General features: G+C 49.0%; 20 non-coding genes across 20 annotated transcripts; all 20 read right to left on the bottom strand.

Annotated features, from left to right (window-relative positions):
* Window positions 1-353: 353 nt before the first annotated feature.
* TRNAL-CAA (transfer RNA leucine (anticodon CAA)) lies at window positions 354-465 on the bottom strand. Its single transcript has 2 exons — window positions 428-465; window positions 354-399 (listed from the first exon to the last, which is right to left on the bottom strand). It is a non-coding gene; the product is annotated as a tRNA-Leu (tRNA).
* Window positions 466-761: 296 nt separating this feature from the next.
* On the bottom strand, window positions 762-834 carry TRNAV-AAC (transfer RNA valine (anticodon AAC)). Its single transcript has one exon. It is a non-coding gene; the product is annotated as a tRNA-Val (tRNA).
* A 386-nt stretch (window positions 835-1,220) lies between these two features.
* TRNAP-AGG (transfer RNA proline (anticodon AGG)) lies at window positions 1,221-1,292 on the bottom strand. Its single transcript has one exon. It is a non-coding gene; the product is annotated as a tRNA-Pro (tRNA).
* A 434-nt stretch (window positions 1,293-1,726) lies between these two features.
* On the bottom strand, window positions 1,727-1,799 carry TRNAV-UAC (transfer RNA valine (anticodon UAC)). Its single transcript has one exon. It is a non-coding gene; the product is annotated as a tRNA-Val (tRNA).
* A 384-nt stretch (window positions 1,800-2,183) lies between these two features.
* Window positions 2,184-2,255, bottom strand: TRNAP-CGG (transfer RNA proline (anticodon CGG)). Its single transcript has one exon. It is a non-coding gene; the product is annotated as a tRNA-Pro (tRNA).
* Window positions 2,256-3,184: 929 nt separating this feature from the next.
* TRNAL-CAA (transfer RNA leucine (anticodon CAA)) lies at window positions 3,185-3,296 on the bottom strand. The gene is made up of 2 exons: window positions 3,259-3,296; window positions 3,185-3,230 (listed from the first exon to the last, which is right to left on the bottom strand). It is a non-coding gene; the product is annotated as a tRNA-Leu (tRNA).
* A 295-nt stretch (window positions 3,297-3,591) lies between these two features.
* Window positions 3,592-3,664, bottom strand: TRNAV-AAC (transfer RNA valine (anticodon AAC)). The gene has a single exon. It is a non-coding gene; the product is annotated as a tRNA-Val (tRNA).
* Window positions 3,665-4,049: 385 nt separating this feature from the next.
* Window positions 4,050-4,121, bottom strand: TRNAP-AGG (transfer RNA proline (anticodon AGG)). Its single transcript has one exon. It is a non-coding gene; the product is annotated as a tRNA-Pro (tRNA).
* Window positions 4,122-4,555: 434 nt separating this feature from the next.
* TRNAV-UAC (transfer RNA valine (anticodon UAC)) lies at window positions 4,556-4,628 on the bottom strand. The gene has a single exon. It is a non-coding gene; the product is annotated as a tRNA-Val (tRNA).
* A 384-nt stretch (window positions 4,629-5,012) lies between these two features.
* TRNAP-CGG (transfer RNA proline (anticodon CGG)) lies at window positions 5,013-5,084 on the bottom strand. Its single transcript has one exon. It is a non-coding gene; the product is annotated as a tRNA-Pro (tRNA).
* A 9,693-nt stretch (window positions 5,085-14,777) lies between these two features.
* On the bottom strand, window positions 14,778-14,889 carry TRNAL-CAA (transfer RNA leucine (anticodon CAA)). Its single transcript has 2 exons — window positions 14,852-14,889; window positions 14,778-14,823 (listed from the first exon to the last, which is right to left on the bottom strand). It is a non-coding gene; the product is annotated as a tRNA-Leu (tRNA).
* A 295-nt stretch (window positions 14,890-15,184) lies between these two features.
* TRNAV-AAC (transfer RNA valine (anticodon AAC)) lies at window positions 15,185-15,257 on the bottom strand. Its single transcript has one exon. It is a non-coding gene; the product is annotated as a tRNA-Val (tRNA).
* A 385-nt stretch (window positions 15,258-15,642) lies between these two features.
* Window positions 15,643-15,714, bottom strand: TRNAP-AGG (transfer RNA proline (anticodon AGG)). Its single transcript has one exon. It is a non-coding gene; the product is annotated as a tRNA-Pro (tRNA).
* Window positions 15,715-16,148: 434 nt separating this feature from the next.
* TRNAV-UAC (transfer RNA valine (anticodon UAC)) lies at window positions 16,149-16,221 on the bottom strand. Its single transcript has one exon. It is a non-coding gene; the product is annotated as a tRNA-Val (tRNA).
* A 384-nt stretch (window positions 16,222-16,605) lies between these two features.
* On the bottom strand, window positions 16,606-16,677 carry TRNAP-CGG (transfer RNA proline (anticodon CGG)). The gene has a single exon. It is a non-coding gene; the product is annotated as a tRNA-Pro (tRNA).
* Window positions 16,678-17,617: 940 nt separating this feature from the next.
* On the bottom strand, window positions 17,618-17,729 carry TRNAL-CAA (transfer RNA leucine (anticodon CAA)). Its single transcript has 2 exons — window positions 17,692-17,729; window positions 17,618-17,663 (listed from the first exon to the last, which is right to left on the bottom strand). It is a non-coding gene; the product is annotated as a tRNA-Leu (tRNA).
* Window positions 17,730-18,024: 295 nt separating this feature from the next.
* TRNAV-AAC (transfer RNA valine (anticodon AAC)) lies at window positions 18,025-18,097 on the bottom strand. Its single transcript has one exon. It is a non-coding gene; the product is annotated as a tRNA-Val (tRNA).
* Window positions 18,098-18,483: 386 nt separating this feature from the next.
* TRNAP-AGG (transfer RNA proline (anticodon AGG)) lies at window positions 18,484-18,555 on the bottom strand. Its single transcript has one exon. It is a non-coding gene; the product is annotated as a tRNA-Pro (tRNA).
* A 434-nt stretch (window positions 18,556-18,989) lies between these two features.
* Window positions 18,990-19,062, bottom strand: TRNAV-UAC (transfer RNA valine (anticodon UAC)). Its single transcript has one exon. It is a non-coding gene; the product is annotated as a tRNA-Val (tRNA).
* A 384-nt stretch (window positions 19,063-19,446) lies between these two features.
* Window positions 19,447-19,518, bottom strand: TRNAP-CGG (transfer RNA proline (anticodon CGG)). The gene has a single exon. It is a non-coding gene; the product is annotated as a tRNA-Pro (tRNA).
* Window positions 19,519-19,568: the final 50 nt, after the last annotated feature.

The following is a 19,568-nucleotide window of genomic DNA, read 5'->3' as shown; positions in this document are numbered from 1 at the left end:
CAATGGCATTCTGCTCCTCCCACATAACCAGGAAGCCCTGTTGAACATGTCTGCCTGTGTTTTTGCAGGGACAGTGCCTTCTCTGCCCAAAAGGTGGCAGGAGAGCCTCACAACAAATGATGGGATCAACTGCTCAGTTAGAAACCCAGTATGGCAGTTACTGTGATGGAGTGCAAATTTAATGGAAGGTGTGCCTGAGGTGTCATTTCCAGAAATCCATGGAATTGTGATTAAGGGCCCAGCCTGATTGTTGGTGGATTTCTCTTCACATGCTACAGGTTCCTGCAAAGATTGTGGTGTTTGCCGGGAACGCACTGCAAAAAACAGGAAGATTTACGGGTGTAAAAGGGACCTGTCAGAAGTGGGATTTGAACCCACGCCTCCATGAGGAGACCAGAAGGCTCAGCTACACTGAAGATCAAGCTCTCTTGAGTCTGGTGCCTTAGACCACTCGGCCATCCTGACGGCTCATGAGGGGGGGCTTAGGTCTAACTCTTCTATCTGCACCTGCCAATGTTTCCACTTACAACCTTCACAGCAATGTCACAGGTGTAAAGGCCCCAACAATACAACATAGCTTAAACAAAATAAAAATAGGCACAAGAACGACCCCCAGTTGATGGATGCAGATAACTTTGTTTCGTCTTGCAAAGGTAAAGAAAGTTTCCCACGGCTCACTGTGTTCAAAGACCACCTCTTCTTAAACTTGCATTCAGATAATAAGGTTTTAGAGTGTGCACATAAAAGCAGCCAACGCTCAGTGTTTCTGCCCGGTCTCGAACCGGGGACCTTTCGCGTGTTAGGCGAACGTGATGACCACTACACTACAGAAACGACCTTGCTGCTTGCTACTGTTAAAGCAAAGTTCCTCTCAAGGCTTCACCCTACTTCTATTCTGCTGTATCAGCAGCGGCTCAGAATGTGCAGAACAAGTGTGAAAACCTCAGAGATATCATCCAACATGCTTGCAATTAGACGTATTCAAAATTTACTTGTGCAGGCATCGACAGACAAATATCTGATGCCTAAATGTCTGCGAGTACAGCTTGGGAAAGCATCACCTGGGACACACTGAGACTAAGCAGGTAGGCAGAAAAAGCACGGTGATCCATTTTTCTACTGAGGTTAGGAATATGTTAAGCAAAAAATCAACCGAGTATTACTAGAAATAGTCAGGCATAGTGCATTTTTAGTACGATTTGTATGTTTAGCTCTAAAAAGGGCTCGTCCGGGATTTGAACCCGGGACCTCTCGCACCCTAAGCGAGAATCATACCCCTAGACCAACGAGCCACGCAAGAGTCACCTCTGACATGGCTCCAGGGGTTAGTGGCAGCTAGTCGGTGAATGCTTCACCCAAAGCAAGCAACTGCACATGTTGCTCTCTTCTGCAATATGATTGCTGTCTTTTCCATGGCCGTCATCAAACAAGAAATTAAAAAGCCTCTGTCCTTCAGACAGTTTGTTTTCTCTAAGTGTCTGCTTGCGGTGAGGACAAGAAAAGCATTTCTGCTCTCATTCCTTGCTTTCATGAAGTAGGCCCACCCTTCAGAGCAAAGGGCGAGCAAGCGAATGGCGCAAGCTATCGTCACTTCTCTTTTCGAGCTGTCACTGAGATCCCTGGAGCACACTACGTCAGGTTGGTGAGGGATAGACAGCCTCTATTATCTCAGCTTTCCTATAAAGTCAGCCAGTAAAGGCAAACACTGTTAAAAACAGCAAACCGCTGTTTCTGCCCGGTCTCGAACCAGGGACCTTTCGCGTGTAAGGCGAACGTGATAACCACTACACTACAGAAACAGACACTAACTCAGGAATCTTGTTGGCATGTATTGGGCTGGAATGCACAGACTAAGGGCCAATGTCCTTGAAGCTCAAAGTTGGGCTCTCCTTACCCGGTCTCTATTTCTTTGGAAGACAGGAATGAGGACCACTTTTATTCCAAGAGGCGATTTTGAAACCATATCCTGAAATTACACTAGAAAAACACTATGCATGTAATGTTCCTACCATGCTGGTCTGGCCCAGAAAAGCAGTTGCAAAGAAGTCCTGCACTCCTTTATCCCGCCACAAGTGGAAAATAGCGTGCAGGGTAAGGAACTTTCTCGACATACACAGCGTCTTATAGCATTGAAAAGAAGAAATGCTCCTATATTACAAGCATCCTGAAAATGTCCACAGCATGGGCTCGTCCGGGATTTGAACCCGGGACCTCTCGCACCCGAAGCGAGAATCATACCCCTAGACCAACGAGCCTGAGTGGCCAGGAGACATTTTGAACAATTTCTGAAGCGTCTTTCAGAAAAAAAGCAGGGCTATTTGGCTAGTCTCCCTCTAAGTGAGCCTCACAACGTCATGTTTTCTCTCAAGTTGTTGTTTTTTCACTCTAGCAAGAAAGGGGGCAGCCAATCTCCTATCAGCCAGTGAGCAGAAAAAAGGCACAGATGAGAACAGCAAGCACTTTCTGGCAATTGTTCTCCTCTGCAAGTCCTGGACCCTTGCCCCATAGACTTCCACACCAGAAGCAATGAAGGGCCCACCATTTCCTGCACCTGAGAAAGAGGGGTTTGATATTTGGATTCAAACGCGCTCGATCAGGCTCAATCAGGCGAGATTTATATGAGTGGCTCACAGGCCTGAAACACTCACCTGGGAGACCCAGAGTGGCTGACTTCTCAGTATAGCCATTGTTGGGCGAGTCACCTCCTTTCCTCCTGCCTCAATCTAGAATTGGCTGCAAATCATAAGAGAGAGTGCAATGCCCGTGTGCAGTGCCTACTCCCAGCTACCTCTCTGTCTTCCTTATGTAAATTATAATTTGCAAGGGGGGACCAATGGCATTCTGCTCCTCCCACATAACCAGGAAGCCCTGTTGAACATGTCTGCCTGTGTTTTTGCAGGGACAGTGCCTTCTCTGCCCAAAAGGTGGCAGGAGAGCCTCACAACAAATGATGGGATCAACTGCTTAGTTAGAAACCCAGCATGGCAGTTACTGTGATGGAGTGCAAATTTAATGGAAGGTGTGCCTGAGGTGTCATTTCCAGAAATCCATGGAATTGTGATTGAGGGCCCAGCCTGATTGTTGGTGGATTTCTCTTCACATGCTACAGGTTCCTGCAAAGATTGTGGTGTTTGCCGGGAACGCACTGCAAAAAAAAGGAAGATTTACGGGTGTAAAAGGGACCTGTCAGAAGTGGGATTTGAACCCACGCCTCCATGAGGAGACCAGAAGGCTCAGCTACACTGAAGATCAAGCTCTCTTGAGTCTGGCGCCTTAGACCACTCGGCCATCCTGACGGCTCATGAGGGGGGCTTAGGTCTAACTCTTCTATCTGCACCTGCCAATGTTTCCACTTACAACCTTCACAGCAATGTCACAGGTGTAAAGGCCCCAACAATACAACATAGCTTAAACAAAATAAAAATAGGCACAAGAACGACCCCCAGATGATGGATGCAGATAACTTTGTTTCGTCTTGCAAAGGTAAAGAAAATTTCCCACGGCTCACTGTGTTCAAAGACCACCTCTTCTTAAACTTGCATTCAGATAATAAGGTTTTAGAGTGTGCACATAAAAGCAGCCAACGCTCAGTGTTTCTGCCCGGTCTCGAACCGGGGACCTTTCGCGTGTTAGGAGAACGTGATGACCACTACACTACAGAAACGACCTTGCTGCTTGCTACTGTTAAAGCAAAGTTCCTCTCAAGGCTTCACCCTACTTCTATTCTGCTGTATCAGCAGCGGCTCAGAATGTGCAGAACAAGTGTGAAAACCTCAGAGATATCATCCAACATGCTTGCAATTAGACGTATTCAAAATTTACTTGTGCAGGCATCGACAGACAAATATCTGATGCCTAAATGTCTGCGAGTACAGCTTGGGAAAGCATCACCTGGGACACACTGAGACTAAGCAGGTAGGCAGAAAAAGCACGGTGATCCATTTTTCTTCTGAGGTTAGGAATATGTTGCGCAACAATGCACCGAGTATTACTAGAAATAGTCAGGCATAGTGCATTTTTAGTACGATTTGTATGTTTAGCTCTAAAAAGGGCTCGTCCGGGATTTGAACCCGGGACCTCTCGCACCCTAAGCGAGAATCATACCCCTAGACCAACGAGCCACGCAAGAGTCACCTCTGACACGGCTCCAGGGGTTAGTGGCAGCTAGTCAGTGAATGCTTCACCCAAAGCAAGCAACTGCACATGTTGCTCTCTTCTGCAATATGATTGCTGTCTTTTCCATGGCCGTCATCAAACAAGAAATTAAAAAGCCTCTGTCCTTCAGACAGTTTGTTTTCTCTAAGTGTCTGCTTGCGGTGAGGACAAGAAAAGCATTTCTGCTCTCATGCCTTGCTTTCATGAAGTAGGCCCACCCTTCAGAGCAAAGGGCGAGCAAGCGAATGGCGCAAGCTATCGTCACTTCTCTTTTCGAGCTGTCACTGAGATCCCTGGAGCACACTACGTCAGGTTGGTGAGGGATAGACAGCCTCTATTATCTCAGCTTTCCTATAAAGTCAGCCAGTAAAGGCAAACACTGTTAAAAACAGCAAACCGCTGTTTCTACCCGGTCTCGAACCAGGGACCTTTCGCGTGTAAGGCGAACGTGATAACCACTACACTACAGAAACAGACACTAACTCAGGAATCTTGTTGGCATGTATTGGGCTGGAATGCACAGACTAAGGGCCAATGTCCTTGAAGCTCAAAGTTGGGCTCTCCTTACCCGGTCTCTATTTCTTTGGAAGACAGGAATGAGGACCACTTTTATTCCAAGAGGCGATTTTGAAACCATATCCTGAAATTACACTAGAAAAACACTATGCATGTAATGTTCCTACCATGCTGGTCTGGCCCAGAAAAGCAGTTGCAAAGAAGTCCTGCACTCCTTTATCCCGCCACAAGTGGAAAATAGCGTGCAGGGTAAGGAACTTTCTCGACATACACAGCGTCTTATAGCATTGAAAAGAAGAAATGCTCCTATATTACAAGCATCCTGAAAATGTCCACAGCATGGGCTCGTCCGGGATTTGAACCCGGGACCTCTCGCACCCGAAGCGAGAATCATACCCCTAGACCAACGAGCCTGAGTGGCCAGGAGACATTTTGAACAATTTCTGAAGCGTCTTTCAGAAAAAAAGCAGGGCTATTTGGCTAGTCTCCCTCTAAGTGAGCCTCACAACGTCATGTTTTCTCTCAAGTTGTTGTTTTTTCACTCTAGCAAGAAAGGGGGCAGCCAATCTCCTATCAGCCAGTGAGCAGAAAAAAGGCACAGATGAGAACAGCAAGCACTTTCTGGCAATTGTTCTCCTCTGCAAGTCCTGGACCCTTGCCCCATAGACTTCCACACCAGAAGCAATGAAGGGCCCACCATTTCCTGCACCTGAGAAAGAGGGGTTTGATATTTGGATTCAAACGCGCTCGCTCAGTGCTCGATCAGGCTCAATCAGGCGAGATTTATATGAGTGGCTCACAGGCCTGAAACACTCACCTGGGAGACCCAGAGTGGCTGACTTCTCAGTATAGCCATTGTTGGGCGAGTCACCTCCTTTCCTCCTGCCTCAATCTAGAATTGGCTGCAAATCATAAGAGAGAGTGCAATGCCCGTGTGCAGTGCCTACTCCCAGCTACCTCTCTGTCTTCCTTATGTAAATTAGAATTTGCAAGGGGGGACCAATGGCATTCTGCTCCTCCCACATAACCAGGAAGCCCTGTTGAACATGTCTGCCTGTGTTTTTGCAGGGACAGTGCCTTCTCTGCCCAAAAGGTGGCAGGAGAGCCTCACAACAAATGATGGGATCAACTGCTTAGTTAGAAACCCAGCATGGCAGTTACTGTGATGGAGTGCAAATTTAATGGAAGGTGTGCCTGAGGTGTCATTTCCAGAAATCCATGTGTAGGAAGGTTGATCCCTGACTATGGTTGCCCCCAACTTTTTGCCTGGTGTTTTGCTGGTTTTCTGACTTAGTTGACCTGAGGCCCTGCTATTCAGGACCTCAGGCCCACTGCTCTCTCTGTAAAATGGATTCCATGTACCTTAGGTACATATCTAAATTGGATACTGAGCCACCTTATCAGTCCCTGTACAGTGTACCTTAGGTACCCAGGGCATAGGTGTACCCAGGGCCTACCAGGGGCTGCAGCATGTATTATGCCACCCCTGGCTGGCCATCCAAATCTGACACAACTGGCTGCACGACAGCTGGGGCAAGGTGGTGTACTCACCCTTTGCTTTAGATATAGTATACCTATATCTAACCCTAAAATGGACACACAGATCTCCTATCAGTCACTCCTATGGCAGGCCTTAACAATCCTGAAGGCAGAGTGCTTGGAATCGTGTGAGATGGTGCTCTGGCATGAGCTGAGCCTGTCTGCGGCTTTCGGGATCCATCCCTTAGCCGGTTCCATGATATCGCATACCATATACTCTTAAGTGCATTATAATCCTCGCGGTTATGTGCCAACTCTGGTATCGCTTTATCAAAACATGTCGAGTAAGGTGTCATACGAATTGGAATACTAACCCCTCGCCAATTCTGGCGACGGGGTTAGCATTCCACCCTTCTAGAGGGACACGACATGTATGTAACCCCTAACCCCGGTTAAAGTCAGACAGAGCCTTAGCATCCACAAAATGGATGCTGCCACCGAGACACAAGTCTGCCCTCCTGCTGCTGGGAGTCCTCCCAGAGCAGGAGATAAGGACAAAGGGTTTCCTGCCAGGGGCGGTGCCAGCACCGTCCCAGACAGGGTTTTGTGTATTGTAGGTAGGCAGGGCTTTAGAGGAAGGTGACTGCACGTGGCACCCCGGTGCTCACTGTGCATAGGCTGGCTGGAACCAGTTCCAGGGTCACTCCAGACCCTGTGCTGGGGAAAAGCCCGCCAAGGAAGTGGGTGTAACCACCCCCCTCCTAGTCCCACCCATAGGGCAGGACTTAGTCGCGTGCCAGCCCCTTTTTACAGGATAAAGGTAGAGACTGGCCCCCTTCCAAATCAGATCATCTTTGAATCCTGAAACTACTTTCTGCGAAAGGAACTCAAGACTTCTTCCTAAGATTTCTCCCTTGTGACTAAGGAGTAGTCACCCTGCATCCGCAGGCACCATCTAAGAACACTGCGGTCTGCTGCACGTCCTTCCTCCGGAATCCGACTGCCCAGCTCGACGAGACCCGGCTTCCCTGGCACCTCTGACCTCTACCCACCTCTACAGCACAGCTGAGAACCGTGGGTGCGACGAGACCTCGAGGGACCGGCCATCGCCAAGACTGCACGACTTCTGCACAGCAAGCCCACCGAGCAATTTCCTGGTGAGTGCTTTGGGGTCCGAGAAGCCCCCACCCTGAGCAGCTCCAGCTCCGAAGTGCAGCCCCCCAGCATCTCCACGATCTGCGTGGGGCCCTTCTGCTTTCCGCTGCTCACCGCGTTGTTTGGCTACTAGCCCGTTGGCTTGTGGCCTTCCTGACGACGCCCGACGACATTTCGGCTGCTGGTCTGGTTGCTCCAGACTGGCCCTTGCTCCCTTCCAGAAGAAGAGCACCCCGGACCCTCCTGGTCCACTCAAGACGCCATTTTGAGTCCACCGCGTGGGCTTGAATTAGCCAAGGCTTGTTGCCCACTCCTGGGTAACTTCGACGCCGACGACTTCATCCTTCGTGGGACAGCTCGCACCTCCATCCTGGTCGCCGACAACGCCTCCTGGTCCAAGAGACTGCAGAGCCCAGCAGCGCCCACTCACCTGACTGCGGTGACTTCGCCCGGTGCCATCCTGGTGCCCACTTAATCACTGGCTAGTGATTCAAGAACTTGGTCCCCTCTGCTTTCAGGTTTCTTCTTCCTTGATCCAGGCTTGGATCCATCGAACTTTCCTTCACTGGTCGCCTGCCAGCAACTTCTTCCTTCCAGGCTCCTGGTCCGGCAACGAGATCCCCGACGTCTTTTCAGACCTATGCAGCTGCAGCCCCTGGGCTAGGTAACTTCGGCACTCCGGTGTCCCAGCATAGCCTCACTATCCAAGGGTCAGGATCCACTGTCGTTTTCTCCCTACCAGGTCGGGTTCGCCCGTGAACACTAACTTTGTGAATTCTAGCTTCCATAGACTTTGTCCCGCATCCCGCGTGAGAGTGCACACTCTGCACCCGAGTTCCCTAGGCCTCCTGCTAGTAATCTAAAGGTTCAGTAGTCCAGTCCTAGCGATCCCAAAGCCTCTGAGAATCGTTACTTACCTGCTAGTAATTCGCATTCCACTTTGAAAGTATATGGTTTTTCGTGCCCCTCGGGCATTTGTGTAACGTGCTAACTTAAAAGTATTTTCGTAAGAGTTTTGTTGTGTGCTTAGCACCCTGTCCTCATAAAGAGTACAGGGTTGTTGTGATTCTAATAAATCCATTGTTTATTTTCATAACACTTGTGTGGTGTCCTTTCACTGGGTGTTCAAGGGGTAATGTGATGGTAAAACAGCTGGCTTAACACGCCCTCTAGAGTCTTAGCCTTAGACTGCTCGTATCCATGCTACTAGGATAGCTGGTCTATAAGGTTGACTTACAACCAATCATCAATAAGGGTTGTTTGGACTGATATATAGTGATCACTAGAATAGTGAGCACTGCACATCAGGCCAACTTCTCACATTGGTGAGCAGCGGTTGGGATTTGAGCTTGCTGTTGTTTTACCACACATGCCCTAAGAATATCTTGTGAAAGATCACATAAGTACTAAAGGTACATATAACTTAGCTTAGAATACTCTGAGTTCTACTGAACCAGCTGTTGTAGCTCCTAGGGCCTAGCACACCCTAAACTACAACTCTAGCAAGGGATCAGTAGGCAAACATATAGTGTAGGTAAGTGCACCACTTACACCTCACTAGAAAAGCATGTCGACTCAGGGGGACTCTACTGAGACTCCCCTGGTCAGTGTTGACCCTCCACATGTCACTTCAAGATATGCAGCTCTCAATTTTCAGGAGATGAGGCAACTCTGTGTCTCCAGGAAACTGAAGCAGGGGTCTAACCCCACCATTCCCTTTCTGATAGGTCTCTTAGAGACATATGATGCCAGAAAGCTCTCTCAGTTACATGAGAGCATGCCAGCCTTAGAGGGAACCTCTGGGGATCCAGACCTCCCCAACACTGATTCAGCAGTTGAGGAGGAGGATCAGGAGGTACTCTCTGGGGATGAGGTAGACAAAGGTCTTGAGGTAGTCAGAAGGCTAACTAGGACCAACTTAGACTTACTTGGGCTAGGATCTGGGGGCCCCCCAGTACTAACCCGAAGTGGGCCTAACCTTGGAGTTAGGAGAGATAGATCTCTTTCTAGGGACTCCAATAGATCTCTGCACTCTAATGCCTCTTCTCAGGGGAGAAGGAATCCTCCACAGAGGAGATTTACTTCCCCTCAGAGAAAGGAGCATGAAGCTAGGATGAGACAAGCTGAACTGAGGATTGAAAGGGAAGAAATTGCCCTGGCCAAAGAGAAGCTTGCCCTGGCAAGAGAGCAGCAGATGAGTGGGCTAGCTCCCACTGGTGGCAGCAATCTCCCAAGAGATAGAGAGAAGGGTTTAGATACTAAACACCTGACTAAAATAGTGCCCCCCTTTAAGCAAGGGGATGACATCCAGAAATGGATGGCTGCTCTGGAGAGGTCCTGCACTGTGCAGAACATTCCCCAGAGTCAGTGGGCAGCTATACTGTGGCTCTCCTTTGATGGTAAAGGTAGAGATAAGCTCCTCACTACTAGAGTGGAGGATGCTAACAATTACCAGGTCCTGAAAAATGCACTGGTTGATGGGTTTGGTTTAACCACTGAGCAGTACAGGTTGCTGTTCAGAGACACCCAGAAAACTCAGTCTCAGGACTGGTCAGACTTTGTTGATTGTGCCACTAAGGCTTTGGAAGGCTGGCTACTGGGTAGTAAGGTTACTGATTTCAAAGGATTGTATAATCTAATTATGAGAGAGCAAGTCTTAAATAATTGTCAGAACCAGTTATTACACCAGCACCTGGTAGACTCTGATCTGACCTCTCCACAAGAGTTGGGTAAGAGGGCAGACAAATGGGTCAGAACCAGGATTAGGCCCAAGAACCAAGGTGGTGACCAGAAAAAGGAATCAACCAAGCCTCAAGAGAAGGGTGGGAATAAATCTACAGATCAAACCACATCAGGGCCCCAAAAATCCTCTGAGGGGGGTGGGTCCCAGAATCCTTCCAATAACCAAAAGAAACCTTATTGTTATCCCTGTAAACAGGTGGGTCATTTAAAAACTGACAGCAGTTGCCCAAAGAATAACAATAAGGAAAACATACCCCCAAGTAACATTCCCAAACCTCCTGTTACTACTAGTAGTAATCCCCCAGGTGGTGGGAGTGCCCCCAAGAATGTGGGTGCATTTACTTTGGGAGTTCCTGGGGACTCTGGCCTAACCAGGTCCCCAAACTCAGATACTCTTGTCTGTGAGACTGGCATGGGGTTTGCCAACTTCACAACTTGTCCCAACACTTTGGGCAAGTACAGACAGGAGCCCCTCATCAATGGTATAAAAGTTGAGGCCTATAGAGATACAGGGGCTAGCATCACTATGGTGACTGAGAGTCTAGTCCCCTCAAGGCAACTTTTACCTGGTGCCACATACCAGGTGACCAATATTGATGGAGTACAGAGAGATCATCCCATGGCAGTGGTCAATCTCAGCTGGGGAGGTGTCACTGGCCACAAGAGAGTGGCAGTGTCACCAAACTTGCCTGTTGATTGCCTACTGGGGAATGATTTAGAGCTCTCAGCCTGGGCTGAGGTAGAGCAAGAAACCCATTCTAGAATGGTAAACATCCATGGTAAGGTTAGTGGGGCAGTGGTAGCCACAGCCCCAGTCCAAGATATCCTCCCTGAACAGGTCAGGAGGGTTGTGCCAGTCACAACCCAATCTCAGACAACTTCCTTCCCAGAACAGGTTGTCAAGGCTGTGATGGTAACAGCCCACACCCAAACTGAGCCCCCTCCTGAAAAGGTTGGGAGAGTTGTGATGGCCACAGCTCAAACTCAGACAGATGACAGTGTTGTGAAGCCTGAAACTATGGATCACTCCACTCAGACAGAGAGTATTGAGGAGGAAGAGAAATCTCCCTCCCACCAGACTTTAGGAACAGATCAGCCTCCTCAGGGAACTGATCTGACCCCTTGTGAAGAAACTGCCACAGGGGTAGTCAGGCCTAGCCTGGCAGAACCCCTGATGTCAGTGGACCCTTCCAAGGTGGGACCCAGTCTGGAGCAGGTAACCTGCCCCTCTCTACCCTGCCTCAGTCAGCCCAGGGCTGTAGAGGTCAGGGAGGCCAGTGTTGGACCCCAAGGGGCCCCCTGTCCAAAAGAATTTCCCAATCAGCAGATTAAGGGCACTGAAGCTAGTAGACCTAGCCAAGTGAAAATAAGACACACTCCTGAGGGATCCCCCTTAAAATTAGTTAGGGACCTCCCACAGATGGACACTGTTGGGCACAGCCAAACTTGGGACCTGAGGGCCCCAGACCTGAACTGTCCCTCCAGTAAGCCAAACAGAGGGACCCAACCTCCAGCTGTAGGTAGCCAGAGGTTGACCCTGAGAGCCCAAAACAACTCAGTCTTGGAAAGAAAGGCCTCTATGGTGGATAATGATTGGAGGAAGCTGAGCCCAAAGTTAGTGGAGCCTCACTTCAGCACTCCATTTCAGCACCAGCCTTTTTCTTTGACAAAACACACCACAGGTAGAGATTCCCTATGGTGGAGACCCTCAGACACCCTTAGGGTGAGGGATTGCTTAGTGGACCATGACATAGGGGGTAACCATGCCAGTGCTGGTACTTCCTTAAATGGCCACTTAGGCAATATAGGCTTACCTGGACAAGGATAGCCTTATCTCCTTTCGTTTGGGGGGGGGTTATGTAGGAAGGTTGATCCCTGACTATGGTTGCCCCCAACTTTTTGCCTGGTGTTTTGCTGGTTTTCTGACTTAGTTGACCTGAGGCCCTGCTATTCAGGACCTCAGGCCCACTGCTCTCTCTGTAAAATGGATTCCATGTACCTTAGGTACATATCTAAATTGGATACTGAGCCACCTTATCAGTCCCTGTACAGTGTACCTTAGGTACCCAGGGCATAGGTGTACCCAGGGCCTACCAGGGGCTGCAGCATGTATTATGCCACCCCTGGCTGGCCATCCAAATCTGACACAACTGGCTGCACGACAGCTGGGGCAAGGTGGTGTACTCACCCTTTGCTTTAGATATAGTATACCTATATCTAACCCTAAAATGGACACACAGATCTCCTATCAGTCACTCCTATGGCAGGCCTTAACAATCCTGAAGGCAGAGTGCTTGGAATCGTGTGAGATGGTGCTCTGGCATGAGCTGAGCCTGTCTGCGGCTTTCGGGATCCATCCCTTAGCCGTTTCCATGATATCGCATACCATATACTCTTAAGTGCATTATAATCCTCGCGGTTATGTGCCAACTCTGGTATCGCTTTATCAAAACATGTCGAGTAAGGTGTCATACGAATTGGAATACTAACCCCTCGCCAATTCTGGCGACGGGGTTAGCATTCCACCCTTCTAGAGGGACACGACATGTATGTAACCCCTAACCCCGGTTAAAGTCAGACAGAGCCTTAGCATCCACAAAATGGATGCTGCCACCGAGACACAAGTCTGCCCTCCTGCTGCTGGGAGTCCTCCCAGAGCAGGAGATAAGGACAAAGGGTTTCCTGCCAGGGGCGGTGCCAGCACCGTCCCAGACAGGGTTTTGTGTATTGTAGGTAGGCAGGGCTTTAGAGGAAGGTGACTGCACGTGGCACCCCGGTGCTCACTGTGCATAGGCTGGCTGGAACCAGTTCCAGGGTCACTCCAGACCCTGTGCTGGGGAAAAGCCCGCCAAGGAAGTGGGTGTAACCACCCCCCTCCTAGTCCCACCCATAGGGCAGGACTTAGTCGCGTGCCAGCCCCTTTTTACAGGATAAAGGTAGAGACTGGCCCCCTTCCAAATCAGATCATCTTTGAATCCTGAAACTACTTTCTGCGAAAGGAACTCAAGACTTCTTCCTAAGATTTCTCCCTTGTGACTAAGGAGTAGTCACCCTGCATCCGCAGGCACCATCTAAGAACACTGCGGTCTGCTGCACGTCCTTCCTCCGGAATCCGACTGCCCAGCTCGACGAGACCCGGCTTCCCTGGCACCTCTGACCTCTACCCACCTCTACAGCACAGCTGAGAACCGTGGGTGCGACGAGACCTCGAGGGACCGGCCATCGCCAAGACTGCACGACTTCTGCACAGCAAGCCCACCGAGCAATTTCCTGGTGAGTGCTTTGGGGTCCGAGAAGCCCCCACCCTGAGCAGCTCCAGCTCCGAAGTGCAGCCCCCCAGCATCTCCACGATCTGCGTGGGGCCCTTCTGCTTTCCGCTGCTCACCGCGTTGTTTGGCTACTAGCCCGTTGGCTTGTGGCCTTCCTGACGACGCCCGACGACATTTCGGCTGCTGGTCTGGTTGCTCCAGACTGGCCCTTGCTCCCTTCCAGAAGAAGAGCACCCCGGACCCTCCTGGTCCACTCAAGACGCCATTTTGAGTCCACCGCGTGGGCTTGAATTAGCCAAGGCTTGTTGCCCACTCCTGGGTAACTTCGACGCCGACGACTTCATCCTTCGTGGGACAGCTCGCACCTCCATCCTGGTCGCCGACAACGCCTCCTGGTCCGAGAGACTGCAGAGCCCAGCAGCGCCCACTCACCTGACTGCGGTGACTTCGCCCGGTGCCATCCTGGTGCCCACTTAATCACTGGCTAGTGATTCAAGAACTTGGTCCCCTCTGCTTTCAGGTTTCTTCTTCCTTGATCCAGGCTTGGATCCATCGAACTTTCCTTCACTGGTCGCCTGCCAGCAACTTCTTCCTTCCAGGCTCCTGGTCCGGCAACGAGATCCCCGACGTCTTTTCAGACCTATGCAGCTGCAGCCCCTGGGCTAGGTAACTTCGGCACTCCGGTGTCCCAGCATAGCCTCACTATCCAAGGGTCAGGATCCACTGTCGTTTTCTCCCTACCAGGTCGGGTTCGCCCGTGAACACTAACTTTGTGAATTCTAGCTTCCATAGACTTTGTCCCGCATCCCGCGTGAGAGTGCACACTCTGCACCCGAGTTCCCTAGGCCTCCTGCTAGTAATCTAAAGGTTCAGTAGTCCAGTCCTAGCAATCCCAAAGCCTCTGAGAATCGTTACTTACCTGCTAGTAATTCGCATTCCACTTTGAAAGTATATGGTTTTTCGTGCCCCTCGGGCATTTGTGTAACGTGCTAACTTAAAAGTATTTTCGTAAGAGTTTTGTTGTGTGCTTAGCACCCTGTCCTCATAAAGAGTACAGGGTTGTTGTGATTCTAATAAATCCATTGTTTATTTTCATAACACTTGTGTGGTGTCCTTTCACTGGGTGTTCAAGGGGTAATGTGATGGTAAAACAGCTGGCTTAACACGCCCTCTAGAGTCTTAGCCTTAGACTGCTCGTATCCATGCTACTAGGATAGCTGGTCTATAAGGTTGACTTACAACCAATCATCAATAAGGGTTGTTTGGACTGATATATAGTGATCACTAGAATAGTGAGCACTGCACATCAGGCCAACTTCTCACACCATGGAATTGTGATTGAGGGCCCAGCCTGATTGTTGGTGGATTTCTCTTCACATGCTACAGGTTCCTGCAAAGATTGTGGTGTTTGCCGGGAACGCACTGCAAAAAAAAGGAAGATTTACGGGTGTAAAAGGGACCTGTCAGAAGTGGGATTTGAACCCACGCCTCCATGAGGAGACCAGAAGGCTCAGCTACACTGAAGATCAAGCTCTCTTGAGTCTGGCGCCTTAGACCACTCGGCCATCCTGACGGCTCATGAGGGGGGCTTAGGTCTAACTCTTCTATCTGCACCTGCCAATGTTTCCACTTACAACCTTCACAGCAATGTCACAGGTGTAAAGGCCCCAACAATACAACATAGCTTAAACAAAATAAAAATAGGCACAAGAACGACCCCCAGATGATGGATGCAGATAACTTTGTTTCGTCTTGCAAAGGTAAAGAAAATTTCCCACGGCTCACTGTGTTCAAAGACCACCTCTTCTTAAACTTGCATTCAGATAATAAGGTTTTAGAGTGTGCACATAAAAGCAGCCAACGCTCAGTGTTTCTGCCCGGTCTCGAACCGGGGACCTTTCGCGTGTTAGGAGAACGTGATGACCACTACACTACAGAAACGACCTTGCTGCTTGCTACTGTTAAAGCAAAGTTCCTCTCAAGGCTTCACCCTACTTCTATTCTGCTGTATCAGCAGCGGCTCAGAATGTGCAGAACAAGTGTGAAAACCTCAGAGATATCATCCAACATGCTTGCAATTAGACGTATTCAAAATTTACTTGTGCAGGCATCGACAGACAAATATCTGATGCCTAAATGTCTGCGAGTACAGCTTGGGAAAGCATCACCTGGGACACACTGAGACTAAGCAGGTAGGCAGAAAAAGCACGGTGATCCATTTTTCTTCTGAGGTTAGGAATATGTTGCGCAACAATGCACCGAGTATTACTAGAAATAGTCAGGCATAGTGCATTTTTAGTACGATTTGTATGTTTAGCTCTAAAAAAGGCTCGTCCGGGATTTGAACCCGGGACCTCTCGCACCCTAAGCGAGAATCATACCCCTAGACCAACGAGCCACGCAAGAGTCACCTCTGACACGGCTCCAGGGGTTAGTGGCAGCTAGTCAGTGAATGCTTCACCCAAAGCAAGCAACTGCACATGTTGCTCTCTTCTGCAATATGATTGCTGTCTTTTCCATGGCCGTCATCAAACAAGAAATTAAAAAGCCTCTGTCCTTCAGACAGTTTGTTTTCTCTAAGTGTCTGCTTGCGGTGAGGACAAGAAAAGCATTTCTGCTCTCATGCCTTGCTTTCATGAAGTAGGCCCACCCTTCAGAGCAAAGGGCGAGCAAGCGAATGGCGCAAGCTATCGTCACTTCTCTTTTCGAGCTGTCACTGAGATCCCTGGAGCACACTACGTCAGGTTGGTGAGGGATAGACAGCCTCTATTATCTCAGCTTTCCTATAAAGTCAGCCAGTAAAGGCAAACACTGTTAAAAACAGCAAACCGCTGTTTCTGCCCGGTCTCGAACCAGGGACCTTTCGCGTGTAAGGCGAACGTGATAACCACTACACTACAGAAACAGACACTAACTCAGGAATCTTGTTGGCATGTATTGGGCTGGAATGCACAGACTAAGGGCCAATGTCCTTGAAGCTCAAAGTTGGGCTCTCCTTACCCGGTCTCTATTTCTTTGGAAGACAGGAATGAGGACCACTTTTATTCCAAGAGGCGATTTTGAAACCATATCCTGAAATTACACTAGAAAAACACTATGCATGTAATGTTCCTACCATGCTGGTCTGGCCCAGAAAAGCAGTTGCAAAGAAGTCCTGCACTCCTTTATCCCGCCACAAGTGGAAAATAGCGTGCAGGGTAAGGAACTTTCTCGACATACACAGCGTCTTATAGCATTGAAAAGAAGAAATGCTCCTATATTACAAGCATCCTGAAAATGTCCACAGCATGGGCTCGTCCGGGATTTGAACCCGGGACCTCTCGCACCCGAAGCGAGAATCATACCCCTAGACCAACGAGCCTGAGTGGCCAGGAGACATTTTGAACAATTTCTGAAGCGTCTTTCAGAAAAAAAGCAGGGCTATTTGGCTAGTCTCCCTCTAAGTGAGCCTCACAACGTCATGTTTTCTCTCAAGTTGTTGTTTTTTCACTCTAGCAAGAAAGGGGGCAGCCAATCTCCTATCAGCCAGTGAGCAGAAAAAAGGCACAGATGAGAACAGCAAGCACTTTCTGGCAATTGTTCTCCTCTGCAAGTCCTGGACCCTTGCCCCATAGACTTCCACACCAGAAGCAATGAAGGGCCCACCATTTCCTGCACCTGAGAAAGAGGGGTTTGATATTTGGATTCAAACGCGCTCGCTCAGCGCTCGATCAGGCTCAATCAGGCGAGATTTATATGAGTGGCTCACAGGCCTGAAACACTCACCTGGGAGACCCAGAGTGGCTGACTTCTCAGTATAGCCATTGTTGGGCGAGTCACCTCCTTTCCTCCTGCCTCAATCTAGAATTGGCTGCAAATCATAAGAGAGAGTGCAATGCCCGTGTGCAGTGCCTACTCCCAGCTACCTCTCTGTCTTCCTTATGTAAATTAGAATTTGCAAGGGGGGACCAATGGCATTCTGCTCCTCCCACATAACCAAGAAGCCCTGTTGAACATGTCTGCCTGTGTTTTTGCAGGGACAGTGCCTTCTCTGCCCAAAAGGTGGCAGGAGAGCCTCACAACAAATGATGGGATCAACTGCTTAGTTAGAAACCCAGCATGGCAGTTACTGTGATGGAGTGCAAATTTAATGGAAGGTGTGCCTGAGGTGTCATTTCCAGAAATCCATGGAATTGTGATTGAGGGCCCAGCCTGATTGTTGGTGGATTTCTCTTCACATGCTACAGGTTCCTGCAAAGATTGTGGTGTTTGCCGGGAACGCACTGCAAAAAACAGGAAGATTTACGGGTGTAAAAGGGACCTGTCAGAAGTGGGATTTGAACCCACGCCTCCATGAGGAGACCAGAAGGCTCAGCTACACTGAAGATCAAGCTCTCTTGAGTCTGGCGCCTTAGACCACTCGGCCATCCTGACGGCTCATGAGGGGTGCTTAGGTCTAACTCTTCTATCTGCACCTGCCAATGTTTCCACTTACAACCTTCACAGCAATGTCACAGGTGTAAAGGCCCCAACAATACAACATAGCTTAAACAAAATAAAAATAGGCACAAGAACGACCCCCAGATGATGGATGCAGATAACTTTGTTTCGTCTTGCAAAGGTAAAGAAAGTTTCCCACGGCTCACTGTGTTCAAAGACCACCTCTTCTTAAACTTGCATTCAGATAATAAGGTTTTAGAGTGTGCACATAAAAGCAGCCAACGCTCAGTGTTTCTGCCCGGTCTCGAACCGGGGATCTTTCGCGTGTTAGGCGAACGTGATGACCACTACACTACAGAAACGACCTTGCTGCTTGCTACTGTTAAAGCAAAGTTCCTCTCAAGGCTTCACCCTACTTCTATTCTGCTGTATCAGCAGCGGCTCAGAATGTGCAGAACAAGTGTGAAAACCTCAGAGATATCATCCAACATGCTTGCAATTAGACGTATTCAAAATTTACTTGTGCAGGCATCGACAGACAAATATCTGATGCCTAAATGTCTGCGAGTACAGCTTGGGAAAGCATCACCTGGGACACACTGAGACTAAGCAGGTAGGCAGAAAAAGCACGGTGATCCATTTTTCTACTGAGGTTAGGAATATGTTAAGCAAAAAATCAACCGAGTATTACTAGAAATAGTCAGGCATAGTGCATTTTTAGTACGATTTGTATGTTTAGCTCTAAAAAGGGCTCGTCCGGGATTTGAACCCGGGACCTCTCGCACCCTAAGCGAGAATCATACCCCTAGACCAACGAGCCACGCAAGAGTCATCTCTGACATGGCTCCAGGGGTTAGTGGCAGCTAGTCGGTGAATGCTTCACCCAAAGCAAGCAACTGCACATGTTGCTCTCTTCTGCAATATGATTGCTGTCTTTTCCATGGCCGTCATCAAACAAGAAATTAAAAAGCCTCTGTCCTTCAGACAGTTTGTTTTCTCTAAGTGTCTGCTTGCGGTGAGGACAAGAAAAGCATTTCTGCTCTCATTCCTTGCTTTCATGAAGTAGGCCCACCCTTCAGAGCAAAGGGCGAGCAAGCGAATGGCGCAAGCTATCGTCACTTCTCTTTTCGAGCTGTCACTGAGATCCCTGGAGCACACTACGTCAGGTTGGTGAGGGATAGACAGCCTCTATTATCTCAGCTTTCCTATAAAGTCAGCCAGTAAAGGCAAACACTGTTAAAAACAGCAAATCGCTGTTTCTGCCCGGTCTCGAACCAGGGACCTTTCGCGTGTAAGGCAAACGTGATAACCACTACACTACAGAAACAGACACTAACTCAGGAATCTTGTTGGCATGTATTGGGCTGGAATGCACAGACTAAGGGCCAATGTCCTTGAAGCTCAAAGTTGGGCTCTCCTTACCCGGTCTCTATTTCTTTGGAAGACAGGAATGAGGACCACTTTTATTCCAAGAGGCGATTTTGAAACCATATCCTGAAATTACACTAGAAAAACACTATGCATGTAATGTTCCTACCATGCTGGTCTGGCCCAGAAAAGCAGTTGCAAAGAAGTCCTGCACTCCTTTATCCCGCCACAAGTGGAAAATAGCGTGCAGGGTAAGGAACTTTCTCGACATACACAGCGTCTTATAGCATTGAAAAGAAGAAATGCTCCTATATTACAAGCATCCTGAAAATGTCCACAGCATGGGCTCGTCCGGGATTTGAACCCGGGACCTCTCGCACCCGAAGCAAGAATCATACCCCTAGACCAACGAGCCTAAGTGGCCAGGAGACATTTTGAACAATTTCTGAAGCGTCTTTCAGAAAA

This window comes from Lissotriton helveticus, chromosome 10 (assembly GCF_964261635.1).
Source record: "Lissotriton helveticus chromosome 10, aLisHel1.1, whole genome shotgun sequence".
In the NCBI taxonomy this organism is placed as follows: domain Eukaryota; kingdom Metazoa; phylum Chordata; class Amphibia; order Caudata; family Salamandridae; genus Lissotriton; species Lissotriton helveticus.
Note: the sequence above shows the minus strand (reverse complement) of the source record. Positions and strands in the feature narration are given on the sequence as shown.